Genomic DNA, 21,108 nt, shown 5'->3' with positions numbered 1-21,108 from the left:
CACACCAACACCGGTGTTCTGACTCATTTAAAGGCTTTACCAACTTCATTTTCCAAACTCTTTCTTTTTCGTTATCTTGATTTCCTGTTTCCTTTTACTCCATTGTTTTTTTGTCAACTTCAACTATCAATCCTTCTACTTAATTATCACTTTTCCGTTACACTCAGAGAAAAGTGGTAGTGCACGTACAACAAATAAAACATGTATTTATTGTGTCATTGTGGCCCTTTCAACCAGGCAGTAACGAACCCTACCCAGCCGACGAGCAACAAGGCCGTGTAAATGCGTGCACCTGCCAGAGATAGGTTGAACCACATCATCTGCCACTACAATATCAGTTATATGCTACAAAACTACATACAGAATCTAGACAACGCGTAAAAATATGAAACCAAAATTATAAACATTGGCTTTATAAATTGCATATTATAGCAACAACAAAAGAGAAAAAACTTATTGTTAAAATATTATTCGAAATATATTTTTTGGTTCGATTAGAAAAGTTAGAAAAAATATTTGGGAGCTCTTCAACTGTTTTGCTAAAATCCCATACAATAATTATTGTATACTGCAAAAACTTCATCAAGAAATATGGTTTACCATCACGAAAGCATAACTGCTTACTACGATAACTTATAAGGATGGGAAATTAAGAGTAATATTGAAATTACAATCATTCAAAAAATATGAAAATTAAAAAGCCTGTTATTTACAAATTAGTTAAAATCGGTTGATGCGCATCCGATTTTAGATACAGCAAATCAGTCTCATTCAATATCTATGCATATTTCGATGTTTCACTCAGCGGCCATTGTGTACCGTCAGTTGCATCTCACTATGCCAAAAAACTTAAAGTGGGTAAAAATCGCGGAACATGCATACGATTTCATTAGCGCCCATCAAATATAATTCAATACACTTACTTACTTAGCTGGCCCATTACATAACATTTGTTCCATAGACCGAACTAAGAAAAGATCTCCATTTCTCTCTATCTGTTGCTTCCACTCTGGAATACCGCGCCTTTTCATCTCATCTATTCCTTGGCCTGCCAATTCTGCGTGCACCGGTCCGTATTTATACGCCGTTTTAGCGCCTTATGATATGGCCTAGCCAACGCAATCGCTGCATCTCGATACGTTTAACACTATTGATGTCGTTGAATAGCAGATACAGCTCGTGGTTCATGCGACGTCGATATTCACCGTCAACGCAGATTGGTCCGTAGATCTTTCGAAGAATTTTTCTCTCAAACATACCAAGCACTGCCATGTCTGCTTGCGCAACTACCCAGGCTTCGGAGCCATACATCAGCACGGGTAGTATCAGTGTTTTGTAGAGCGTTATTTTTGTTTGACGAGATGTGGCTTTGTTTTTAAACTGCTTACTTAAACCAAAGTAACATCTGTTGGCCAATACAATTCTTCTTTTTATTTCACAACTGATGTCGTTTGTTGACGATGCCGAGGTAGACAAAGTCTTTTACTACTTCAATATTATAGGAACCAACTTCCACAGTTGGTCCGAGCTCAATGGACGCATTGCGCGTCGACACCATCAACTTGGTCTTCTCACCGTTTACCGCCAGACCCACTTTAGCAGATCGGCCACTGATCGGCCCATGATGTCTATAACATCAGCATAACCAAGTAACATGTGACTATTGGTGTAGATTGTGCCACTTCTTTTGACGTTTGCCCCTCGTATAACCTTTTCCAGCAGGATGTTGAAGAGATCACACGAAAGGCTGTCTCCTTGTCTGAAACCTCTTTTGGTACCAAACTCTTCGGAGAGGTTCTTTCCTATTTTAAGTGAGGACCTCGTGTCAGTTAAAGTCATTTTACAAAGCCGGATGAACGTTGCGGGGATACCAAATTCAGACGTGCCTTAGAATACCTTTGAGCGCAGCGGGCTGTCGAAGGCTGCTTTATAATCGACAAAAAGGTGGTAGGTGTCGATCTGCATCTCTTGGGTCTTCTCCAGGATTTGCCGCAGGGTAAATATCTGGTCAATGGTGGACTTGCCAGGTCTAAAGCCGCATTGGTATGTTCCAATTAACTCGTTGACCATAGGCTTTAGTCGTTCGCACAATATCCCTGACACGATCTTGTAGGCAATAGGGAGTAGACTTATGCCCCTATAGTTAGAGCATACAGTCTTATCTCCCTTCTTGTGGACGGGGCACAGGATACTCAGGTTCCAATCGTCCAATACACTTTATTAGCGTGTCGCCTCCGGTTTTGAACAGCTCGGCTGGTAAGCCATTGGCTCCTGCTGCCTTATTATTCTTCAGCCGTTTTATTGCAGTATTTACCTCATCTTGGCTGTTACCAAATTACCTTGCTGGTCTCTACAGGAGGATGTACCTGTACCAAAGCCATCAGTTTGATGCTTGACTCTTTGGTAGAATTTTCGGACTTCATTCTGGCTTCTGTACATCTCGATTTTTTCACACTCCCGCTTTTCCATCTCTCTCTTTTTCCTGCGAAAAAGATGTGTCTCCTCTCTCCTTTTCTTTCTATATCTCTCTCGTGCGCTACGCGTTGCTACGGATTGTAAAGAAGCCCTATATGCCGCATTTTTCTCTTCGGTGGCAGCACGACACTCCTGATCATACCATGGATTCCTTGGTGGAGGTCTCTGGTATCCAAGTATGGATTTTGCAGCTGTTTGCATGGAGTGAGCAATGCTTTGCTATTGCGCTGATATGTTATCGGGATGAGGAGTGCTTTGATTAAGCAATTGGGCTAGTTGAGTGGAATATGCTGTGTTGTGTCTGTTCGTACTTTGTTTGCTACGTTTACGTGGGTGCGTACCTTTGCTGCAACAAAGTAGTGGTCCGAATCAATGTTTGCGCCTCGGAACGATCGTACATCCAACACGCTCGATGAATGTCTCCCATCTATCACAACATGATCAATTTGGTTTTTCTGATCTGGAGACAGCCAGGTGCCCTTATGAATATCGAGATGATTAAATCTAGTACTGCTAACTACCATGTTTTTTTGCAGCTTCAAAGTCTATCAGCCTCATACCATTGTCAGATGTTTCACAGTGGAGGCTGTATTTCCCGAATGTTGGGCCAAAGATATTCTCCTTTCCAATTTTGGCATTAAAATCGCCTAGAATGATTTTAATGTCATGGACAGGGCAACGGTCATATGTTTCTTCTAAGCGCTCGTAAAATATATCTTTGGTCTGTTCGTCCTTTTCTTCAGTGGGAGCATGAGCGCAAATAAAGCTGATGTTGAAGAATTTAGCTTTTACTTGAATTACAGCAAGTCTTTCATTCACTGGGATGAAGCTTGATACCAGATGTTTTAGCCTCCGACTAGCTACGAATCCGCAACCAAACTCATGTTTTCGTCATGGCAGCTATAATACAGTGCGTCACACACCTATTTAAAATAGATTCTTCAAGAAACACGGATGCGCCTTCACATTCTATTCCGCGTAAAAGGCACATATTACTCGCGTATCTGTTAAATTAATGACACGCGTTTTCGCAAATTTTGTAATCGCATATAAAGGATTCCGTTTATGTAAAAAATTTTAAAGAAAATCGCGGTTTTTTAATCGGTTTTGTCAAAATACATTTTTTCCGATTTTCGTATTTCCAATGTATCTATATCCGCGGTTTTAGTGGATGGATTCGATCGCGGAAGGTTTCAGTAGATCCGTCGCGTAAAAAAACTAAATTCACGCGGGGTACAAAGGATTTTAATGAAACTTGTAAATTGTAAACGCAAAAAAGAGGTTTTTAAAAAATTCACGCATCAAATTTTGGCCTTTAGACTCCGATTACTAGGATACTGTAAGTATCACACTCATGAGATATACATTAAACGACTTAAAATCATGGGTTCTATAATCCTATTATGAGTTTGGAATATTATCATGTTGCTCGTCGGGATTATTAAAAAAAAACTCCCCAAATTCCGTCTTCAATATGTCAGCATCAGTTTTAGGTGGATGCATTGGATATATCGAAAATTCATACACTAGTATCATGTTGTCCATGGAGTTCTTTGAGTCTATCTCTCGGCATAGGTCTATAAAATGTAAGGTTAAGCCAGCAATCGAAAGGGAACATACTAAAATGCTGGCTTCAACCCATTTTGTAGAGAATTTTCAAAGCTATAATATTTTCCCTAATTCCATTACGATAGGACTTGCGGTTTCCAAGCAAAATCGTGAAAACTTAAGAAAACCCTAAAAATGTGAACTTTTATAGCGACCATGGAAAGCTCTACAACGTTTACAAGTCGTTCAACTTTATTACGAAAATTCGCGTTATGTGGGGAGTGTGTATCGTGGCCTAATTTTGTTCAGTGATGAGGCACATTTCTGACTGTATAGGTATGCAAAGAAGCAAAATTGTCACATTTGGGAAGAAGAGCAACTTAAAGAGCTGCCACTTCATCCAGAAAAAATTACGGTTTGGGGGTCGGTGGAATCTTCGGTGGACTTTATGGTCAATGGCGGCCGTTATTGCGCCGTGATAAACGACTATTGGTTTAAACAAAACGGCACCACTTCTCACACATCGCATCAATCAATGGATTTATTGAAAGAACACTTCGGTGAGCACGTTTTGGACCAGTCGATTGGTCACCAAAATGGTTTCATATCACTCCGTTAGACTTTTTCCTGTGAGGATAAGTCAAAATTGTATGCGGATAAAACTGCTTCGATTCCGGTCTTTTTTTGTATGTTTGAAGCAAACGATGGTATTTTTGGATTTGCAATTGCAATGCTTCAACAAAACAAATGAATTGTTAGAACAAAAATTTGATATTGTTGTTCCAACAAAAGCGAAAAAATATTTTTTCTCTGCGTATAAATGGATCACCCTTTATTTTCCAAAACAACCTCCATATCTCAATCTGTAATTTCAACAGCAATCTTAATTTCAAATTTCAATATTTCAGCTCTATTAGTTGATCCGAATCCAATTGTTCAGAATTTATTTTTTGAAATTTTGCCTGTTTGGGCGAAGATCATTTTTTAATGATTTTTATTAATTTTCTCATTTTGAGTTAAGCTTGATGATCGAAAATTCTTTGCAAGTGAAAAAGGAAAGCCAAGGACTCGAACCCACACAATCACCAAATTACGTGACCTGGTTTCGCTATTAGTTGAGTAGCTCTTCAGACGTATCGACTGTGGGATGGCTTCTCTGTCCTAGAACTTTTGGTTTTTCAAATGCAAATGTGTTTTTTATACATTCACGGATATTTGGCCGTAGAACAGGAGGAGGCATTGTGACTCACAAGAGAGCCCATTTGCTCTAAGTGAGCGTAAATTTGTTATCGCTCACAGCCTGTGTAGATGCTAACACGTTGTGAACAACAACAAATTTACGCTCATTGAGAGTACAAGAGAGACCCAAAAATGTTCTCTGCCTCACTCTGCCGTAGAACAGCGTCAGGCACCATACTTTTCTATTGCATACTTTACGAGGCATCATTGTGTGACTGCATGCTTTTTCAATGGGTTGAATTGTGTGTGTGGAGAGAGCAACGTTAAATGAGCGCACACGGGCGCCTAATCGGCTGACGCTGACGCTGCCGTAGAACAAACCCGTTCGTTGGTATTGATATGGTTACGAAGTTTTTCGGCAAATCACACACACGCGACCCGAACGCAAAGTAAGAGAGCAAATGTTTTGATTTTTTTACTTCAGTTTTGTACTGAATGTCATGCAAGCAGGTTGATGCCGCTTTATTTGTTTTTTTTTTTTTGGTACACTGAAAAGATTTTGCAGTTGTACAGCAAATATGTGGAGGGAAGAATTTGAAAATGATTTTTTGTTTTGTATTAATATTTTTAATGACGCAGAATGCCTCGTCTGCAATGCAACAATAAAAAAATGTATATCCATCTTACCTTAGGCGTCATTATAATACGCATACAAAATATCATTTAATGACGGGAAATGTGCGAAAAAAAATAATATGAGTGGATCATTTCACTGTGAGGTAGAAATCGATGTTGTTTAACAATTTTTATTTTTTATCTAAATTTACCCGAATTTCGTTAATTTTATTTTATTATATTTAAGTTAAGACCCTAATGTAAAAATATAAAAAAGAACGAAATCGCTATCATTAATTAACTCTTAGCAATCGCAGTTTTAATAAAAGAAACTGAAGTGGATACTTTTGACTGTGATTCACTGTATATTATTTTTAATTTTAGTCATACAAAGCGAACGCGCCAACAATATATTTTTTCTATTTGAAAATTTTGCCTTTTTAGGCGAAGATCATTTTTAGTATTGATTTTTTTTTAATTTATTAATCGAGCTTTTTTATGATCTATAATGCAAATAAAAAGGAAAGCCGACGATTCGAACCCACACACCCACCACTATGTTTGGCTCTGAACGCTAACACGCCGTGACAACTTTTTTCCTGTGTTTTTCATTTCATACTCAATATGAAAATCATCACCCTGTTGTGTTCTGTCAGTGTAATTTTACCCACACATAAACAATTTAAGCGCTCGCTCTTCTTGGTCGGCTATGCCGTAGAATTGTATTTCTTCATGACAAACGCATTTTTTGCGCAGTCTTTGAACTTACGAGTTTGGCTCTGAACGCTAACACGCCGTGACAACATTTTTTTCATATGTTTTCACGGACGCGGGTTCAAATCCCAGCCGGGAATTTAGTTCTTTCCGAAAACATATGTAGCTTCGAATTTTCAAAACTATACTCAATCTTTCACTCCAACAGTAATCTTTATTCCAAATTTCAGTATTGTAGCTCCATTCGTTAAACCAAATCCCAATTGTACCAAATTTAGTACCATTTTTTACTTTTCTTAATTTTACGAAGTACGAATTTTAAAAATTATCTAAATCCTTCACTCCAATAGTAATCTTTATTTCAAGTTTCAGGTTTCCAACTCTACGTTCGCCCAAAATTTCAAGTTTCTAGCTTTTGCCGTTTCGTCTGAGCCTTTTAGATCTGTCAGCCATCACCACTCAACTTTTTTATATATATTCCCGAAAGGACAAGGGATACTTCTCTCATATGAATGAATGCACCCCGATTAAAATTAGTTCAATGTTATATCTGAGTAGATCGGCGTGATAGTCACCACTTTGCATGGTTGAATGATCGACATGGTCGACCTATATAGAGGCGTATAAACAAATTTGGGGATTTAGATGTATGTATACACGCTACAATATGATCAAAAATGGGCCTAGTCAAAATAATTGTATTTTTACCCTACTTAGGAAATTCCCTGTTTCATATTACAGAGCTTCGAATCTTCTTTTTGACGTGCGACTTGCGTCCGCCCATGTGTATATCACCCTTTGTTTCCTTGATATCTCAAAACAGTGTCGTAATTCATGGTTTTTGATAGGTCAAGCAACACTAGGTGGCTTCGGATACTACAATCTTAGCAAACCTTAGATGTTTAATTTAAAATATAGCACGGCCTTAATACAGATTCGCACAATATATATAATATCCACTAAGTCATGATTTATAATTATTTTATAATTTCAAAAAATAAAATAGAATCCGCTTGTCCCACCACAAAACCAAGCCGCCTCTCAATGAAATGTTCTTTACTTTTATTTAATTTTTCGGCAGTTGTGTCCTGTTTTGCTTTTAATTGACTGATATGGACAAACCAAACAATTTAAGATAGTGATGAAAGTGGTAAAAACGGGGGTGTTTCTACATGTAAATGTCCTATTGGTTGTTGTTGCTGTTATTGTAAAGGTGTTACACGAAAAAGGATACAACGACCCACCAGACAGCCGTATTTTTAAACAGCAAGTAGCTGTGACAGACATACACACAAATCAATCATAAATCAACAAAATTTTTATTTGGAAAACTGCATAATTATGATAAATGAATGAATGAATTTAAAGCTGTCACACTTGGCACTGAAGGGTAACCGGAGGCATATGGAATTTATATTTCGATTTTAAAATTTCCATTTATTAAATTGGAGGGGGAGTGTGTGCGCGGGCACATGTAGTGTTGATCCTAATGAGTTTTAGTTTTGAATTGTCGGTTGGTTTTATGTGAAACAAACGTAAATGTATGTATGTATGTGCGTGTGAGTGTTTGTTCCGATTCATGCGCTTGAGTTCGTAATAGGATTATTGGTTTTGTTTAATTAATCGCAAGGTGATATTTTATCAGAATTTAATTGCAGGACACTTTTATTGTTGATGTTGCTGTAGTTTTGTATGTAAACATTACGAGAGTGATCTATTGATTGAAAGGGGGAAAATGTTGAAAGTCTAAATAATTACTTTATAGGGGTTATTATAATAATTGTAAGAAAATAAAGGTGGAGTAATTTCATCGTAAACGGAGAATAATCATGGTGGGTGTACGTCCCACCAGAATCAGTGAAGAGTGCTATAATTCGACAAACCTAAACACAATTTTACTTGTCCTAATAAATGATGTCACTTGACATTTGTCTTTTATCTTTTTACCTCTCCTTATAATCGTCTCCATAAGCAAAACGGCCGACGCCTTATTATCGGACTGCTACACTTTCTCCAACCATGTAAAAGAACGGCCTCATACAAATTTGCAGAATATTCCGGCCCAACACCAGCTCTATGGAATGGAATTTAACAAACCAGGAATCCAGACAAAAGCAGATTAAATGTAGGAAATGAAGATGGAAAATCTTTATAGCATAACCAGGATGAAACTTGAATCGAACAATGACAAAGCAATGTCAACTAATCATGTAAGTTGCGATGCTTTGTGAATGCCCTGTAGGAATAAGAGAGAATTTTCCTAGTATTAGAGAAAACAGGCTAATTTGTTATTATGGAAATTCCTCCTTATCTATGGGTCCGAAATGCTAAATATTTTAATTAAGGATATATTTTTTAAATAATAAAGGTAAATCTATCGCAGAAAAAATGTGTATTGCCCGAAACTAGAAACTACTGGCTCCTGGCGGTTGAGATACAAGTATGTAATATACTTCCTGAGATAAAAGTTCAATTTAGTCAAGTTTAAAATGTTCACTTGTACATCGTAATTTCTCTTCCAATCTTAGAGCAACTTCGGAGAAAGGCTATATCGGTCCATCGGTCCACCCCCCATAAAAGTTCAAGTACACTGTGCAACATTTTTAAGGTCATTTTGTGCAAACAATTCGAACTGAGAATTTTTTGAAAGTACAGACCCAAACGACAAGTAACCCTAGTTGGGGCTCGGATTTTATGGCCCCATCTAAACATGGTTAAATATTGAGTTTTTAAAGAAATTCGTGGCTATATCTCTGAAATCAATGCGAATCTTCTTCTGACCTCTGAAGCAAATTTGCAGATAAGGACAAGAATAAAATATTTGGAGACATAATGATCTCGAAAAACTACACTTATTGCCTAAAATTTCAAAATATATGCAAAAATTCCACAATTTTTATACATGTTGCACCGTATCTCCAAAACCGTTAATTTTTTCTGAATATTTTCTTTTGTAGAAATATTCCCTGGAATGTAATACACAACTCTTCAGAAAATGTCATTGTTGTAAAATGTCTCTATGCCGTTGTTTTCAGTACATTGTTCAACGACGATTTAATAAAAATGTCAATAAAGTAGTGAAATCCGAAATGCGAGAATAAACTCTTGGTGTAAACTGTGTTTCAAATACGTGTTGTAAAAGATATGATGCAAAATACCGCTGAAACAACATGAAGTAAACATTTTAGGGTTTCAGAATGTTCTCAAGAATTGTTGAGAACTTTATTTGGAAGATTTTTGCAAAAGGTTACTTGGTTCAACTCCCAATAGTTTAGCCGATACTGACCAGAATTTCAGAAATTATGTAAAATTGTCTATATTTTATAGATTTTGATGCCCTAGATGGTGTTTTTCTTATGTGGTTTTTTCAAAAGATAAATTATACTAGTTAAGGGCTACTATGTTGCTAAAGACAGCAAGGCCAAATTCCTATTCGTTTCTGAGATAAAGGCCTGATAAATGCAAAAAAGTGTAGATTTAGCCCGGTTTAGATGAGGCCATAAAATCCGAACTGGATCTGACAGGACAAAACCCTACTAGGGTTTTTGTAGTCTAAATATGTATGTACTTTCAAAAAATGCAGACTAGAAGTTGTTTGCATTTTCAGTGTTGCATAGTGATATCGTTGTGGATAGCATCAAATCTAAAGCAGTTCTTGAGTGCAGAACAGCCTTGAGAGATGAAAAACAGGCAAGACTAGTAATCACTGACTCTATCAAGCCACCTATGTACGAGTATATGTTACGTCATTCAAGCAATTGATACGTTCTTTAATGAAAGAGCCAATGAAACATGGCACATGGAAACATTATGCTAAGTGTCCAAAACCATTTCGTCAACATTAGCAATGCAACCTTGACAGCGTTGACTACAACAGGTTCTGTGAAGATGAAGTGGAGACTGAAACGATAGAACATCTATTATATTGCTGGCCATTGTTATCTCGCCAATGACATATAAGCATAGGGTTTCCCATTCCTATAAGTCTGACTTTTTACTCTAACAATGAACCCTTTACCATCAGCTGGGATCGCATAACCTGGATTCGTAAACTACTTCTCCGAAGAATTTATACGATCGTAACTCTTTCCAAAACTCCCGCTAGAACTAGAAACGCTACATTAACATTATCTGAACATCCCTTCTTTCACATAAATTTCTTAATATTTCACCAGTGAATTGATCGTGACAGCTACACCATGTCGAATATAGAAAAATATCCCTTAGTCTTAATCTCGTTTTTACTGTAAATACTTCGAATGCCTTCAAAACATAGGAACCCAACAACTATAATAAAGTACCTCTGGCCCTTTTGTCTTTTTGTATTGACAATTTTTTCTGACATGTATTGAAGAAGATGAAGAAAAAACATACTCATGGTTTATGCTTTTGAGTACGAAAAATGCTAAAGAAAGTAAAGAAATTGATGGTTTACAAAGTCGCAATTTATACAAGACCAAGGGACGGACAGGGTTTGCATTGTGTGTGTGTGTGTTTCTACAATTTTATACATACTTGCTGCGTACACATATGCATGGTCTTTTATACATCAATGGATATGATTGAAAGAAATTGTGGGATGGAAGGTGGAAGGGGATAGTGTGAAGATGCCTTATTGAAGGTGGTTGGCTTAAAGTTAATATTCTGCCAAAACTAGGAAGGGTGGTGGTGGTCCAGTAAACTTATTTAACAAATGTTGAAATGTGGAAAATTCCAAGGAGTTGGAGGAAAAGCCAGCACACCGAGCGACCAACCGACCGACACATGCCAGCCAGGCAACCGGGCAAACAAATAACCAAAAAAAAGTAGAAAATATTCCTGTTCTGTTGCTATTGTAATTTTCTCAAATTCCTTATTTCTCATTTTTCTTATTTTTTTTCTGTTCATTCCTCCCTCCGCTAGAGACAAACAATTCAAGGAATTTTCAGCAAGTTTTCGGAATATTTTCCAATGTTTTTCAAAGATTTTTTCGTTCTTTGCTTCATTATAGTTTGGTTCGTTACGTTTTGGTTTTTAGAATATTTTCATCAACTGTGAGTGGGTGTGGGTGGGAGAGTGTATGTAGCTTTGTTGGTATCCCCAGTTGATTGGAATGGAAAAAAAGGATATTTGTTGGAAGGGGGTTTTACTGTAACATTGTTCGTACATACATTGTTATAAAGGAAATAAGCGCCGTGTACCGTGTACCGGCCTGTAACTTACCATGGAAAAAACATTTTGATATAAAAGAGGAAAAAGTTTGGGATACTTTGTGTTATTTCCAACAACAACAAAAACTAGTACGAAAATTGTGAAAAGACAAAATCTCAAAAGATAAAATTCAGCAAAGTGTTGATAATTAGTAATGCGAAAGAAAATCTAGAAAAAGTGGTGTGCAGAGTGTTGGTGGCTGCAGGAAGGTAAAATGTCCGTAACGTTAGGAGTATATATGTATGTATTGCGTAGAAAAAAAAACCATATACGCACACACTTATATATCTTTAGAAAATATTGTGAAGTAATTATATGTATGTATGTATTTTTGTGTTTGAGAACTTATAATTTGACATAAGGGAAAATCTGCCAGCATAAAATTGGAAATTCTTTCATATCAGTCACACACACTTGTGTCCGTAATTATGAAATTTCTTGCGATGAAAGAAAAAACATCTTTGCTACTATTTCATTATTTTTTTATATTCTTCTTTACTACAAGAGTAGGGGTTATTGGTTTTTTGGTAATTAAGCTAAAAAATGTCCATATCGACCGCCGTACAGATATTAATGTTAATACTACTTCAAATTATTATATTCCATCCTTTAGGCTAACGAAGATAGATACACTTTGAGACGATCAAAAATGTCCCGCTACGAAATAATGGTTTTGCCTATGGACTATATCGATCCGGGTCTGCGGGTATGTTTCACATAACATTTTCGCAAATTTGTAGATTACAGATATGTTTCGGGTCGTTTTTCTCTCTTTACGAAGGCAAAATTTTTGGGGGGGGCAAGTATGGACTTGCTTAGATAAATCTGTGAACACAAAATTTGGGCAGAGATAATTCCTTTTGCAGATGAAAGCCATTGGTGAGTATATTAAGAATCCCAAAGGACAGATCAGCCGTGAATCGAACTTCCGCGTTATGGCGTGATAAAGTTGTTGCTAGAGACCCTGTAAGCCATCAGGAATTAGCGTTGTGCTCACTGTTGCTTTAGCTTGTTTTTGAGATGACATGTCTTCAATCGACCTTCTAAATCTCTTCGTTCAATGTCCTTTTCGTCCTTTATTTTAAGAGCCGCTATAAAAGTACCACAAAATGACGTTTTTCAGTTTCGAAATGTTCTGCAAAAATGTCACTTAGAAAATTTTAGGTACGACTCTCACTGACAACTAATCGCGTTGTTATACCCTCAGCATTTATGCTAACGGGGGTATATAAACTTTCATACGGGCAACCTGTGCCTCATCGAAATAATGGTTTTAGACTCCAAGTATGTTTGGACGAAATGTGTTTCAGACAATTTGGAGTTGGTTTAGCAATGTCCGTCTGTCTGGCTGGCTGGTGCGCACGATAATTGTCGAACGGAGCAACCGATTCGGTTCAAAATTTGGCTTTCGTAATATTTTGCCGAAACTTAGTTTAAGTTCGAAGAAAGGGTTATATCGGTCCACTCCTTCCGGAACCTCCCCCACAAAAGTTCGAAAATGTTCGGAAAATTTGTGCGCACGATAACTTTGCAGGGAGTAACCGATTTGGCCACCACTTTGTACATCGTGAAAGTTCTACCAGACTTAGATGAAGTTTAAACATGGACTCAATCGGTCCACTCCTTCGGGTACCTCCCACACAAAATTTCGGAAAATTCAGTTTAGGACCTGCTCACGAATCGCTTTGATTTTTGTTGTAGCAACTTGTATTCGCTGTCCCCCATACGACGGTACAAGTTTCATAAGGGGCTAGTCCATACTTCCTGATAAAATAGCCTGAAAGTTGCAAAAAAACCCTATGACACCGTGCGTAGTGGTTGGAGCGCAAGATAAATCTCGTACGGATCTGCCAATTCGGTCCAAAATTTGACCTTCGTAGTATTTCGTCCAAACATAGTTTAATTTCGAAGATAAGCCATGTCGGTCCACTACTTCAGGTACCTCCCTCACAAAAATTCAAAAATCTCGGAAAATATATGCGCACGATAACTCTTGAAGGGAGTGACTGATGTAATCCATACTCTGCACATACTAATATATCTACCAGATATAGATTAGGTTCGAATATGGACTATATTTGTGCACTCCTTTGGGTACCTCCCACACAAAATTTTGGATAAGTTCACTTTAAGACCTTTGATTTTTGTTGAAGAGATTTGCATTCGGTACATTACGACGATAAAAGTTTTTTCAGGAGCAGGTCCATATATCTTGGGAAAACATTCCGAAAGGTGTAAAAAGCCCTATGTCACCATATGTGGCTCTCGAACTGTTCTACAGATTTGGTGCAACATTTGGTCTTCGTCATATTTTATCCAAACTTAGTTTCATGGGGCAATACCGTCCCCAACTTCCGGTACTTCTCCCCAATTTTTAAACAAGTAGGAAAAGCGTTAAGTTCGGTCGGGCCGAACTTTTTGTAACCTCCACCACAAATTTTAGCCATTTCGGAAGGTACCGTTCTATGGGGGCTATATGATGGCGTGGACCGATACCTAAAAATTTCTGGGGGAAAGTTTTATACCCCCAACGATGACTAAATACCAAACTTCAGCCATCTCGGTGTGATAATGAGGCCAAAAACTTCAAAATACCGAAAATCGGGAGATATCGTCCAATGGGGGCTATATATAAACACTTTACGGTGGAAATGTTTCTTAGTCTCTGGAAACACAAAATACAAAGTTACAACCGATTCTGTTGTCAAATGGGACTAATACATTCAAAATATATTAAAACGACGCGTACTTTATAAGAGGCCTTATGTGGGGGCTATACCAAAACGTGGACCTATATAAACCATCTTTGGTAGGAATGTTTTTTGGCCTCTGGAGACACAAAATACCAATTTACAACCAATTCGATGGTAAAATGGGACAAATATCTTAAAAAATTCCTTAATGGGGCCTACACGAAAGCGTGGACCTACATAGCCCGCTTACAATACCAAAAGTCCTACGTACATATAATAGATTTTCCCAAATTTTCAACCACCTACGTCAATCCGTTCGGACGCTAGAGTGATTTCCACATACGGACGGACATGGCTATATCGATGAAGAATTACACGCTGATCAAGAATATATATAGTTTGTGGGGTCTACAATGATTGTTTCGAGTAGTTACAAACGTAGTGACAAACTTAATAAACCCCCATCCTATGGTGGAGGGTATAAAAATGTCACTAAAATGTTAGGACGATATCACTTGAATGGTGCAACCAATTTGGTCCAAACTTTAGATCTTCTAATATTTTGTCAAAATTTAGTTTAACTTTTAAAATGGCTCATATCGGTCCTCCCTAAGGGTACCTCCCCCATAAAAGTTCAACATTTGTGTTAATTCCTAATCCACATTTTTGTAGGCAAGTTCAAATGTTGAAAAAGGGCTACAAAATTCTGAAGAGACGCTAAATACATTCTATCCGTAGATGAAAGTTTCAATTCACATTGGCTGAGGGTATACCTCTGTCGGCAAAGCCGACTGACACTTTTTACTTGTTGTAGTATTTTTTTTACATTTGACAGGAATTAGCGTTTTATTCCTGACGGCTTACAGGGTCTCTAGAACAATATTCATCACGCCATAACGCGGAAGTTCGACACATGGCGGATTTGTCCTTCGGGATTCTTAATATACTCACCAAGGCCTTTCTTCCCCAAGAGGAATTTTCCGTGCCCCAGACTTTCACCTCCATTTTGTTACACAGTGTAATTACCCAAAAGCTGTAAAAACCTACGGCCACCAACTAAAATGTCTAATACGAAAGAAAACTCTCGAAGAATCCCAAATCCATCGGTAGTAACAAAAGTGATGATAAGGGGAGGTGTCAGGGACGTAACCATACCCCAAATTCATTGATGGTATGAAACGTGAAGTTGGTATGTATATGGAAAAACTCTGATCTAGAGACTTTGCATCGCCTAACTAATTCTCAATTCAACAACTGTACCCCTACGCAATCCAATCTCACGCATACATGCTACGAGTAAAGTGAGTATTATCGAAGAGATCATAAATCGTCCAAACATTGCATGGACAATAGAAACTTTCAAATCCTTTAATTCGCATAAACCAGATGATATTATACCCGCATGCTACAATGCTTCAAGAGGCACCAGATCCTGGAAGCTATTTTCAGAGCTTGTTTGTGTTTATCATTCATCCCCATCTATTGAGGGAAGTCCCGGTGACAGTAAAGCCACACACTACCAAAAGACTACATACCGATCAGTCTTGTTTGTGTTTATTGTTAATTCCGGTTCTATGGAGATCACGGAGTCACGGTAACATACATCCCTAAAGCTGGGAAGTTATAGATATATGTAAGGCTCAAACTACACGTTATGAGCATTTCTTATCACAGCAGATAATTTCAATAATGTTAAGCTTAAAAAAACACTAATTCACTCATAAACATAGGTGTTTCCTTCATTCTAATCAATTGGATTGACAAAATACTTAGAAAGAGGATTGTCAACTTAAGCATCGGTAGAACTTTAATTCGGAATTCTGTTAACACCATTGCTTATGCTGACCACCTAGCTATCGTGCTAAGCGGGAAATTCTCCAGTTACATTTATGAGATGGGCACATCACAATAATGGGAATGAGCCCATTAAAGACCGAACTGGTTCTCTTCACTAACAAGTCCCGTCGATTATTTTTAGCGAAGAGATGCGCGTGTTATTTTAACCGGCAACTTGTAGAGCACCCAGAGACTGATAGGTCGAAGAGGAGTGTGATACGCCCTATAAGAGCCCATTCAGCCGATGAGGTACCACCACAATTTAAGATTAACTATGTTGCAGAAATAAGAAGTCAAAGATTCATAGAGTGAAACTGGAAGTGTAATATCTCGTATGACTGTACGATCTTGGCGTCGGGTGCTATCGTTGATAACATATGTAATAGGTTAAACATCTATGTACATAGCTGACTGAGACTACACCTGAACATACAGGTCGATGTGGACTTTATTCCGACCACAAACTACCCCAAACTATTGGGTATAACGTTCGATAGCATGTTTAAGCTGCTCAGACCACAGCTCTTTGCGACAATATTAGAAATAGAATGAACAAGGTCATGAAGTCACCGACCGGCAGCACTAAGGATGCAGACAAAAAAACACTGTTGACATCTACAAAGCAGTAGACCGTGAAAAGTTTACGCAGTGGAAAAATATTCAAACCTGTCAGAATGCCCCCAGAGGACTGCAACAGATTATTTTTCATGATTATTTCCTAAAGAATATTTTGTCGCTGCATCAGCACAACGGGGTCTAATCGATGTAGTACCTGCTTCGGTTTGGGCATTCCTGCCAGAATCTAGTGGACAGGCTGCCCCCACCCAGGCACGTCACGAGAAATCTTTTTGATCTGGAGAAAGATAGGCATAGAAACTCTATATTACTGAGCCCATCAGACAGGCTTGAATAGCATTCACACTGATGCAGTTGCGCATGCAGTACAAAGGTACAGAGTTAAGATCAGAAACACGCAGCCGCCCGAATTGATGGCGCTATACCCAACACATGTGGATTGGGAACGCACAATACGCTGGATGTGTTTAGCTGCCCAGCTAACCCCACTCACCTGTCTCCTGAGTAGACGTGCGTTGCGGGTGGTATATGGTGGTCTGCTTGTTGCCTGTGCAACATGCGGGGCCCCCATATGGCACACTGCAGTTACAGGGTATGGGTATCGCAAGATACTGTCATGTCAGCGCATTATGATGCTTGTCTCCCTGTATGACGCACAGTGTCTACTGAGGCTATGCAGGTCTTGTTGGGTGTTCCTCCTCTTGACCTGGAAATGATACGTGCAAACGTGTCATTTTTAGCCAAGAGAGGTTTGCCGATCGTTTCCACTGATTGGGCAGTAGAAGGTGTGGAGAGCTTGGGTGCCTTGAATCGCAAGGCGCGGCTGCGTGAGCTCGTAACATCTAGATGGAACGAGTGCGAGAATGGGCGTGTAACATTTAAGTTTATCCCGGATGTTACTTTTGCCATGACGAACCCCGATTTTGGTTTCGGTCTTCATCTGGGACACTTGTTGACTTGGCATGGGTCTCTCAATGCATTTTTGCATAGTAGAAACCTTTCTGGCACTTCATCGTGCAGTTGTGGGGCTCCAGTCGAAGACTGGCTGCATGTGTTGTGTGAGTGTCCTCATTATGAGGACTTCAGAAACCTAGATTCCATGGGTGTCACCAGAGTTGATGGCCAATGGGATGTGAGTAATGTGCTCTCCGCTAACTCTACTCGTGCTAGTCTTGGGGACTTTGCAAATAAGGCGTTCCGCCGTCGCAGAGCGTTAGTGCAGGTGTCATCGTAGGAGTTGTTTTTATGTTGTTGTGTTGGAGCTTTATAGGCTTAATCGCGTATATTACCAGTCCCCTGGTCGCATGGGACCGAAACTGGAAGTAACTCAGTTACGAGATCTGACCAGAGGTAATTTTTCTGGTACCGCAGGTGGTATGGAATAATGGGGAATCTCAACTCTCCACCATGCCATCACAGATCTTTTATATCTTGTCGGGGGCACTTTCAAACATAATCGGTTGCCGTTCGCCAGCTTCAGAGCGGAATAAGTGAATGGGCCTCGCTCCTCGCAGTGAGAAAGCTACGTCCATGTAAACGTGGTGACTAGACTGCTACATCAGTGTAACACTTGTGTTGCACTCTTCCCATTCCCCGATCGTGCCTAAACTCTTTCTCACTTTGGGTGACCAGTCCCGTGTTGTATGGAACAAAAACTGGTAATAGTTTCGACTACGAAGTCTGACCGGAGACTTTCTGGTACCACGGGATTCAGGAGCCACTAGATCTGTTCATCTAGCCTGACTATGGAGAGGCACCTATTGGTGGCGGTGGTTGTGGTTTGGACCGAAATCGCGGGTAGAGCTTCGGCTCGATGTGGAGTTGCATTATCAAACGGGTGCTGCGACCCATAGAGCAGCAGAGGTGTAAGATAGTCCTCAAACCCTTACCAAGAGGGAGGTGAAGCCCATAATTGTGAATCTTCGAATTGGTACCTACGGAATAGACTTGGGGACTCTGTGGAGAGCCACCACTCTCTAAGAGTACCCTGGGTAATTTCAAAGGGGCGCTGGCCGACGCATTGTATCGCGACCCCCGGTGCAATGGTGCACCATGGTTAGAGCCGTCAAGGTGAGAATCATGTAAAACCCCCTCGACTTTATGTCTCCTGATTCATTATGAACGCAGCCAGTCCAGTTTTTTAATTTGGACACAAGGAAACCAATACCAAATACAGTAGAATCTCGATAATTCGTAATCCAAGGGACCGGCCATTTTATACGAATTATCGAGGTTTTCGATTCAGCGAGGTTAAAATACGAGGGAAATGGCTTCAAAGGACCGACAGCTTATACGAATTATCGAGATTTTCGATTTATCGAGGTACAAATTATAGTAATTCTACTGTAACTGAAAAAGATATACGAATGAACATATTTACAATAACCAAAGAGCGTGGAAATCAAATGGCGGGGCACGAGCTAAGAACGGTCCAGTATCTCTGTATTCCTGCAAGAATCCTTTTGACAAGAGTTGGCTCTCAATGTTCTACTTGATCTCCATCCACTGGATCATGTAGTACAGGAACTGTCATCCTCAACTAACGACTCTCATATAAGTTAAACAAAAATGTGACAGTTACTGCAAATATATCAGGATAAGGCATGCCATATTTGGCAAAACGAAACGAAGGTAGAGCTTTATAATTTGGTACAGAATTATATTATACCCTTAGGATGATATTGAAAATGGGCTATATAGGTCCATGTTTTGATATAGTCGCCATAGAACGGTAACTCCCGATTTACGGTATTGTGAAGGTACCGTACCGAAATACGTCCACTTTTTGATTTTGCCTCCATAAAACCTACCTCCCGAATTTCGACGTTTCGAAAGTTCATCTCACCAAAATGGCTGAAATTTGGTTTTTAGTCTTCGTTATGGGTAAAAATATTCGGCACAGATCCATCTTTTGATACAGTTTCCATGAAACGTATCTTCTGACTTTCGATATTTTAAAGGTTTTCGCAACATTTCCAACGGAAATGGCTGAAATTTTGTGTTTAGTTTTCAATACCTGGTTCTTAGATTGGGAGGTAAATAATACCGCTCTATGTGAAGTCTTCTAAAGGATTTTTACTGAAGAAGCTGTATTCTGGTATTTCGAATTCTCAGTATGTAGAAAATATCCATGCCGCATTGGTATTAAACCTTGTTTAAATGGAATTTATATCCTTCAGATAGCACATTTCACTTCTCCTAGCAATAGGTCTTGACGTGGCGGAAGAGCTTAGTACTTTCATAAACGATAGGAATCTAAATTTTCCATTTTACTTCATTACAAGTTGTGGTGGAAGGACATAAAAAGTTCTACACAGCTGAACTTTATGACATTCTTATTTGTTTACAGTCAAAGTATTCCACACACACACACACACACATAATTTTGGCACTTTTAAATGTTCTCTCACATACATTCTTTTTAAATATCCATAGAATATTTAAAATGAAAATATTTTCATAACATGGTGAAGATATTTTACAATTCCCCAAAATAGCTCCACAACAACAACAAAAACAATATCCTCTGAAAAAATGCGAAAGTCTGAAGTGGGTACACTTTCCGACAAGGATGTTATCCACAAAGGCACCAAACGGATGTGCAACAACATTACAACAAAGTAAATACAAAACATAGCTGTAAAATATAAATTAATTTTTGTACTTTATTTTAGCACATTGTTGCGGCGTAAAGCCTAGGATGTATAAAGTCGTATACTCAGCAAATAATTTTGGTTCTTAAAAAATGCAAAAAAATCCATATTTTAATGGCAGATATTAAGTACATTTTTCAGAAGAATATTTCTTCTTGAAACGTTACAAAAATTAATAACAGAAAATTATTTAATTAATGTCTTGATAATAATATTTAGAAAGTGTATATACATACATATGTATAAAGTATTCTACAAAAGAAAAAAAAACGAAAACTCTAACAACAGGTCCGAAATCATATAGTGGGGCATCTTGAGGTGTCTGAGGCATTCTAATTAATAGTTTATCTTGTTTATTATTTTAAAAATAATACATAACCTGAGAATTGACTTCCTATAAATTTCTAGTAAATTTGAAAACTTTTTTTTACTAAAGCAGCGATTACATTTTTCAACATCAAAAAATTCTAATTCTGTTATATTTATGATAGAGTGAACTTTTGGTCTAAATGTTGTAACTAACCGGCAACATTTCGCTGTATTCGAAGGAAATAAAAACATATCGCCAAACTCCCCCACAATGTTGAGTTATTAAATAAACAGCAAGATAGCACCCCAAACACGAAACA

The 21,108-nt window shown here is 38.4% G+C and overlaps 1 protein-coding gene across 2 annotated transcripts in view; it reads right to left on the bottom strand.

The window, feature by feature from the left end:
• LOC141401993 (uncharacterized) overlaps positions 1–21,108 on the bottom strand; it is an 85,105-nt gene that overhangs the window by 52,458 nt on the left and 11,539 nt on the right. The gene's annotated exons all lie outside the window — the stretch shown is intronic.

The sequence above is a fragment of the Musca autumnalis genome, unplaced genomic scaffold, assembly GCF_047663935.1.
Source record: "Musca autumnalis isolate F117 unplaced genomic scaffold, ASM4766393v1 scaffold_4, whole genome shotgun sequence".
Lineage (NCBI taxonomy): Eukaryota > Metazoa > Arthropoda > Insecta > Diptera > Muscidae > Musca > Musca autumnalis.
Note: the sequence above shows the minus strand (reverse complement) of the source record. Positions and strands in the feature narration are given on the sequence as shown.